Source organism: Pseudophryne corroboree, chromosome 5 (assembly GCF_028390025.1).
Source record: "Pseudophryne corroboree isolate aPseCor3 chromosome 5, aPseCor3.hap2, whole genome shotgun sequence".
Classification (NCBI taxonomy): Eukaryota; Metazoa; Chordata; class Amphibia; order Anura; family Myobatrachidae; genus Pseudophryne; species Pseudophryne corroboree.
In genome coordinates this window covers 482,539,725-482,548,348 of record NC_086448.1, presented here as the reverse complement: position 1 = coordinate 482,548,348, position 8,624 = coordinate 482,539,725, and positions in this window count along the sequence as shown.

Sequence of the window (8,624 nt, the reverse complement as noted above, 5' to 3'; positions counted from 1 at the left end):
AGCGGAGGTGCACTAGCTGACTTATTCCTGAAGTCCACTATCATCTTGACATATAAACAGTCATGTAGGTGCAACAGCATACTTTCTGCAATCAATGCATCCATTATGAAGTTTTCTGCAAGTGTGGATATACACTAGGTAATCGTATTCTGGAGACCAAAACTCTACATGAATCTTGGAATCTTTCTTATGTGTGTTAGAGTCGCAAACAAATGGCAATACCCACTTCCAGGAAAGTTTCCTGCGGATATATGAGTTGTCTATATTGCTATTTTAGTCCCCATTTGGGACTAAAATACTATAACAATGTATTTTTATTGGGGACAAGTCCTCCTTTACCCGCAGCATAACCATAACCCTACCCATGCAGCCTTAAACTAGCCCCAACCCCCCCTCCCTCCCCTGTGGCCCCCATGGTATTTTGTTGTTTACAACTCAGAACTATCCCTATTTCTCATCATCAGTAACAATTAGTGATGTTGAGAAAAAAAATCCCCATTTCTCAGGAGTGGCACAGTAAGCTCACTCAGTTCACTCCAGAAGAGTGACTACCATCATGTATCAGCTGGCAGAGTATTCACAGACACTAATCATATGCTTTTACTGCTGTATGCTATAGTTGTTTTTTCTGTTACTTCACTGTGTATATTAGATATGGAATCACTATTAACAAATGTTCCTTTTTTGAGTATTTCATTAAATAAATTATCTATTGCATATTTGAAAATATATCCTAGACACAGAGATACCAATTATGTTGCTGGAACTTAGCAATTGTTGCAGCTGTTTACTGTTTTAAAAATGATATTTATTCCAAGAAAAGGGTAGTGATGGTGATGGGATCTCCAGTTGCGCCTTGGTAGCAAATTTGTAGGTTGGTTATTTCTGTTTGGAAGAGCACTATTGATCAGTTATTTAATTTCCATTATTTCGTAAATGTGTGATTTCAAGGTTTACATTTTATTATTATTTATTATTATTTTCAGTTCATGATTATAATAAATATGTACGTTGCATTTATCTTGGGCATTTTATGTCATTGCAATTATTTCAACTGCTATTTAATGTAATATGAATATGTTTAGAAATTGACTTTCAAAATGTTTTATAGATTCAGATTTATACTTACCACTTTAAGAAATAAGAAATTTCACTTTATACATTAGGGACACAATCTTCTTTTTCTTCTGGAGATTATTTTTCAATAATATTATACTGTATGTTACATTTTGTAATCATATTGTAAAAAATTGTGAATCATATTGATGTTATCTAGGTAAATTAGGAATAAAAATGCAGCTGTTTACAGTTGTTGATATTGGATCAAGTTTAAGAAGCTTTCTGAGTCCTGTATATATACACTGCTCAAAAAAATAAAGGGAACACTAAAATAACACATTCTAGATCTGAATGAATGAAATATTCTTATTAAATACTTTGTTCTTTACATAGTTGAATGTGCTGACAACAAAATCACACAAAAATTATCAATGGAAATCAAATTTATTAACTCATGGAGGTCTGGATTTGGAGTCACCCTCAAAATTAAAGTGGAAAAACACACTACAGGATGATCCAACTTTGATGTAATGTCCTTAAAACAAGTCAAAATGAGGCTCAGTAGTGTGTGTGGCCTCCACGTGCCTGTATGACCTCCCTACAACCCACACAAGTGGCTCAGGTAGTGCAGCTCATCCAGGATGGCACATGAATGCGAGCTGTGGCAAGAAGGTTTGCTGTGTCTGTCAGCGTAGTGTCCATAGCATGGAGGCGCCATCAGGAGACAGGCCAGTACATCAGGAGACGTGGAGGAGGCCATAGGAGGGCAACAACCCAGCAGCAGGACCGCTACCTCCGCCTTTGTGCAAGGAGGAACAGGAGGAGCACTGCCAGAGCCCTGCAAAATGACCTCCAGCAAGCCACAAATGTGCATGTGTCTATTCATACGATCAGAAACAGACTCCATGAGGGTGGTATGAGGGCCCGACGTCCACAGGTGTGGGTTGTGCTTACAGCCCAACACCGTGCAGGACATTTGGCATTTGCCAGAGAACACCAAGATTGGCATATTCGCCACTGGCGCCCTGTGCTCTTCACAGATGAAAGCAGGTTCTCACTGAGCACATGTGACAGACGTGACAGAGTCTGGGTACGCCAAGGAGAACGTTCTGCTACCTGCAACATCCTCCAGCATGACCGGTTTGGCAGTGGGTCAGTAATGGTGTGGGGTGGCATTTCTTTGGGGGGCCGCACAGCCCTCCATGTGCTCGCCAGAGGTAGCCTGACTGCCATTAGGTACCGAGATGAGATCCTCAGACCCCTTGTGAGACAATATGCTGGTGCGGTTTGCCCTGGGTTCCTCCTAATGCAAGACAATGCTAGACTTTATGTGGCTGGAGTGTGTCAGCAGTTCCTGCAAGACGAAGGCATTGATGCTATGGACTGGCCCGCCCGTTCCCCAGACCAGAATCCAATTGAGCACATCTGGGACATCATGTCTCGCTCCATCCGACAACGCTACATTGCACCACAGACTGTCCAGGAGTTGGCGCATGCTTTAGTCCAGGTCTGGGAGGAGATCCCTCAGGAGACCATCCGCCACCTCATCAGGAGCATGCCCAGGCATTGTAGGGAGGTCATACAGGCACATGGAGGCCACACACACTACTGAGCCTCATTTTGACTTGTTTTAAGGACATTAAATCAAAGTTGGATCAGCCTGTAGTGTGTTTTTCCACTTTAATTTTGAAGGTGACTCCAAATCCAGACCTCCATGAGTTAATAAATTTGATTTCCATTGATAATTTTTGTGTGATTTTGTTGTCAGCACATTCAACTATGTAAAGAACAAAGTATTTAATAAGAATATTTCATTCATTCAGATCTAGGATGTGTTATTTTAGTGTTCCCTTTATTTTTTTGAGCAGTGTATATAACCCTTCATATATATATATATATATATATATATATATATATATATATATATATAACATTTTAAGCAACAATTAAATATACATCATTGTCACTCAATGTAATCTTTTTATGACAACACACTTCTGGAAATGGGCCTTTAATAAGGTAATGATCCTTGAAGCTTCATTGCTTGTGATACCCAGGAATTTTTAAGAGACAGGACACTTTAGCTGATGGCAATGGCCTCTGTAGTGTCCAGATATAAATTCAATTGAATAAACAGACCCACTAGATTGCCAGAGCAGCTGGAAGGAGTTTGTCAGAACCCAAGGAGAATATACAGTAAATAGAATAAAAATACCAGTGCTATGAGTTGTTTTGTCCAAAATACACAGCAAATGGATCAGTTATATAAGATTTTTATTCTAAAAAATAATAATTTAAAAACCACATTAGAGACTGAATAGTCAATATTCTCATACAATACTATAAATATAAATGATAAAAGTATAAGTGTAGTACTTAAATGGCTATGAGATAATCAAAATTTTTGCTTTGCTGATAGGAACTATACCATTATTTTAGTGATCCCAGACTTTAGTAGATGGAAGTTTGCTCCTCCTTATATATTGGTTAAATGCACAGTCAGCTGGTAATACCCTGGTTATACCTCACCCACAGTTCCACGAGAGGGTAGCTGTATTTACTCATCTGCGTAGGTATTTGAAGGGGTTTCCATAGTTTGCTGGAAGTACTGGATACAGGAGGTGTCTGCAGCTTTGATAATCCAATTGGAAAATAAAAAGTCCTTATCCGGATCAATCGTATATGGTAGAAATGTTGAAGTTCCTCAGCATGAGCCTTAACGCATTTCTCTAAGCTAGGTCACTCAGCTTCTTCATAATGTATTCACTCATGGATACAGATGGCTGGAATGCAGTCCTGAATAATATTGGTGATAACAAATGAACAGGAATACAATTGTGCAGTCCCAAATAATACTGGTAAGAACAGATTAACAAGAGGAAGACAAATACTGGGTGACATATACAGTATAAATCTGAAGCTGAAAACCACAGTGCTTATGCACTGTGTGCCGAGCACACTCGGCACACATCTACTGTAGTTACAGCCCTGAGATAAGTGGTTAAAGAAAACTTCTACATTTTAGTAAAATTATTTTCTTCCATGTTTCCTCCACCCATGACAGAGAATTGGAAAACAGTTTTAACTTCATGCAGTCTTCACATACTATTCTATGCCCAGTGACGTGTTTTGACATTGACTATGTATATAATAAAAAATAAAAAAAAAATATAATAGGATTTTAATTACCTACCAGTAAATCCTTTTCTCATAGTCTGTAGAGGATGCTGGGGTCCACATTAGTACCATGGGTTATAGACAGGTCCATCAGGAGCCTTGGCACTTTAAGAGTTTGAGAGTGTGGGCTTTACTCCCTCTATGCCCCTCCTACCAGAGTCAGTCTAGAAACTGCACAGAAGGAGATGGACATACTTCGAGAGAAGTATTTAACACAGATAGTGGCGAGATTCATACCAGCTCACACATCCAAGGCACATCAAGCTATCTAGCTTGGAAACTCAGCAACTGCTCAAACATTACTTACCCAGTAAGAACACAGTATGTAACTAACAACAAAGTTGTACTGAACTAGATAACAAGTGCAGGAAAATGAAGCGCTGGGCGGGCACCCAGCATCCTCTATGGACTACGAGAAAAGGATTTACCGGTAGGTAATTAAAATCCTATTTTCTCTTACATCCTAGAAGATGCTGGGTCCACATTAGTACCAAGGGGATATACCAAAGCTCCCAGTATGGGAGGGAGAGCGCTGAGGCTCCTGCAAAACTGAATGACTGAACTTCAGGTCTTCAGAGGCAAAAGTATCAAACTTGTAGAACTTCGCAAACGTTTTCGACCCAGACCAAGTTGCTGCTCGGCAAAGTTGTAACGGCGAAACACCCAGGGCAGCCGCCCAGGAAGACCCCACCTTACGAGTAGAGTGGGACTTAACAGATTTTGGACACAGCAATCCTGCCGTAGAATAAGCATGCTGGATAGTGATCCTGATCCAGCTAGAAATCGTCTGCTTAGAAGCAGGACACCCAATTTTCTTGGGATCATACAGGACAAACAGAGCATCCAATTTTATGTGACAAGCAGTCCACTTCACATAATTCTTCAGAGCCCTCACAACATCCAAGGACTTTGAAGAAATTGAGGAGTCAGTAGCAACTGGCACCTTGATAGGTTGGTTGATATGGAATGCCGACACAACCTTCGGAAGAAACTGTTGACGTGTTCGAAGCTCAGCTCTATCCTCATGGAAGATCAAGTATGGGCTTTTACATGACAAAGCCCCCAACTCCAACACACGTCTAGCAGAAGCTAAAGCCAACAAAGTGACAGCCTTCCACGTAAGAAACTTGACCTTGTAGAGGCTCAAACCAATCAGATTGGAGAAATTGCAACACCACGTTAAGATCCTATGGCGCCGTAGTCGGTACAAAGGGAGACTGAATGTGCAGGACTCCTTTCAAAAAAGTCTGAACCTCAGGAAGGGCAGCCAATTGTTTCTGGAAGAAGATGGATAGGGCCGAAATCTGGACCTTTATGGATCCCAATCTCAGGCCCATATCCACACCTGCTTGCAGGAAGAGGAGAAACCGTCCCAGTTGAAACTCCACCGTAGGAAACTTCTTGGACTTACACCAAGACACATATCTTTTCCAAATACGATGGTAATGCTTAGACGTTACTCCCTTCCTTGCCTGTATCAGGGTAGGAATAACCTTGTTCGGAATGCCCTTCTGAGCTAGAATCAGGCGTTCAACCTCCATGCCGTCAAACATAGCCGCGGTAATTCCTGATAGGCGAATGGCCCCTGCTGTAGCAGGTCCTCCTGAAGAGGAAGTGGCCTCGGCTCTTCTTGTAGTAGATCCAGAAGGTCCGCATACCAAGCCCTTCTTGGCCAGTCTGGAGCAATAAGGATCGCTCGAACCCTTGTTCTCCTTATGAGCTTTAGGATCCTTTGGATGAGTGGCAGTGGTGGAAACACTTACACTGACTGGAACACCCATGGAGACACCAGAGCATCCACTACCACTGCTTGTGGGTCCCTCGACCTGGAACAATAATGCCGAAGCTTCTTGTTGAGACGAGAGGCCATCATGTCTATTTGGGGTCATCCCCAAAGGTCTGTTATTTCCTTGAACACCTCCGGATGGAGACCCCACTCCCCTGGATAGAGATCGTGTCTGCTGAGGAAGTCTGCTTCCCAGTTGTCTACTCCCGGAATGAAGATTGCTGACAGCACCAATGTGTATTTTTCTGCCCAGAGGAGCATTCTTGACACCTCTGACATTGCAGCTCTGCTCTTCATTCCACCCTGTCGGTTTATGTAGGACACTGTTGTTACATTGTCCGACTGCACTTGAATGGCCCGATTTCTTAGAAGATGGGTCGCCTGAAGAAGACCGTTGTATACAGCTCTTAATTCCAGAATGTTGATCGGTAGGCCAACTTCCAGAATTGACCACCTTCCTTGGAAGGTCTCCCATTGAGTGACTGCACCCCAGCCCTGGAGGCTTGCATCCGTGGTTAGAAGGATCCAGTACTGAACCCCGAACCTGTGACCTGCGAAGGTGAGGCAATTGGAGCCACCAGAGGAGTGAAATCCTGGCCTTTGGTGATAGATGAATTCTCCGGTGCATGTGTAGATGAAATACTGACCACTTTTCCAGGAGATCCAGTTGGAAGTACTGATCATGAAACCTTCTGTACTGGAGAGCTTCGTAAGAGGCCACCATCTTTCCTAGAAGGCAAATGCATTGATGAACCGACACCCGGGCTGGCTTCAGGACATCCTGGACCATTGTTTATATCACCAATGCCTTTTCCAGTGGAAGAAATACCCTCTGTACTTCCGTGTCGAGGATCATCCCCAGAAAGGACAACCTTCTGGTCGGTTCCAAGTGTGATTTTGGAAGGTTCAGAAGCCAACCGTGGATTATGAGGAGATCTGTCGTAATAGCAATGGACTGCAATAGCTTCTCCCTGGATGTTGCCTTTACCAGCAGATCGTCCAGATTTGGAATGATGTTCACCCCCTGCTTGCGAAGGAGAACCATTATCTCTGCCATCACCTTGGTGAACACCCTCGGTGCTGTTGAGAGGCCGAATGGCAGCGCCTGGAACTGGAAATGACAGTACAACAAAGCAAAGCAGAGATACGCCTGATGCGGCAGCCAGATCGGAATGTGGAGGTACACATCCTTGATATCCAGGGATTGCAGGAATTCCCCTCTTTCAGACCCAAAATCACCGCCCTTAGAGACTCCATTTTGAATTTGAACTCCTTCAGAAAGGAGTACCACGAAAATGTTCGAATAGTGTGTATATGAGGTGGTACAGGGACAATGGCTTGTGACTCCACCAACTTCTGTATGGCTTCTTGTAGAACAACCCTGTCCACCAGCAGAGCTGGTAAACCTGATTTGAAAAACCGGTGAGTGGGAGATTTTGAAACTCCAGCCTGTACCCCTGGGACACAATATCCTGCACCCAGGGATCCAGGTCAGATGACACCCAGACATGACTGAACTGCCTGAGTATTGCTCCCACTGGCCCCACCTCTGGGCCCGGCAGTCCACCGTCATGTGGAGTACTTGGTTGTACCTGAAGTAGGTTTCTGTTCCTGGGAACCTGCTATAGCAGGTTTCTTGTACTTGGGCCTACCTCCCCGAAAGAAGGTGTTGGATGGCCTGGCCTTTCTGGGCTTTGAAGTCTGAAAAGGCTGCGATGCAGGTGAAAAAAAATGGTTTCTTCGGAGCAGGTGTAGCTGAGGGACGAAAAGGAGACTTATCCGCTGTAGCCGTGAAAATCCACGCATCTAACGCTTCCCCAAAGAGAGCATGACCTGTATACGGTAGGGACTCCACACTTTTCCTGGAGTATGCGTCGGGAGACCATTGACACAGCCACAGTCCTCGCCGTGCTGACACCAACATGGAAGACATTCCTGCAGCCATGGAACCCAGATCTTTCATGGATTCCACCAGAAATCCTGCTGAATCCTGAATGTTGCGCAAGAATAAGCCAACATCATCCTTATCCATAGTATCCAAATTTTCAAGTAAGGTGCCAGACCATTTTACTATAGCTTTGGCAATCCAAGCACTGGCAATAGTGGGATATAGTATTGCCCTTGAAGCCGTGTACATGGATTTGAGCGTATAATCAATCTTACGATCAGCTGGCTCTTTCAAGGCGGTAGATCCCGGAACAGGCAACACAACCTTTTTTGAAAGTCTGGATACTGATGCTTCAACAATAGGCGGGTTTTCCCATTTTTTCTTATCCTCAACAGGGAAAGGAGATGCCACCTGAACCCTCTTAAGGATCTAGAATCTTTTCTCAGGGTTTTCCCAAGCCTTTTCAAAAATTGCATTTAATTCTTTTGACGCAGGGAAGGTTAGCAAGGCTTTCTTATTTTCAGTGAAGTAAGCCTCCTCAACCTGCTCAGGAGGTGTATCATTAATATTAAACACATCCCTAATGGCCTCTATCATCAACTGCATCCCTTTAGCAATATATGCTGTGCCCCATACTCCCTCACCACCGTCAGAATCTGTATCGGTGTCATCCTGCATAAATTGTGCTAAAGGACGTTTATGGGAGTACACAGC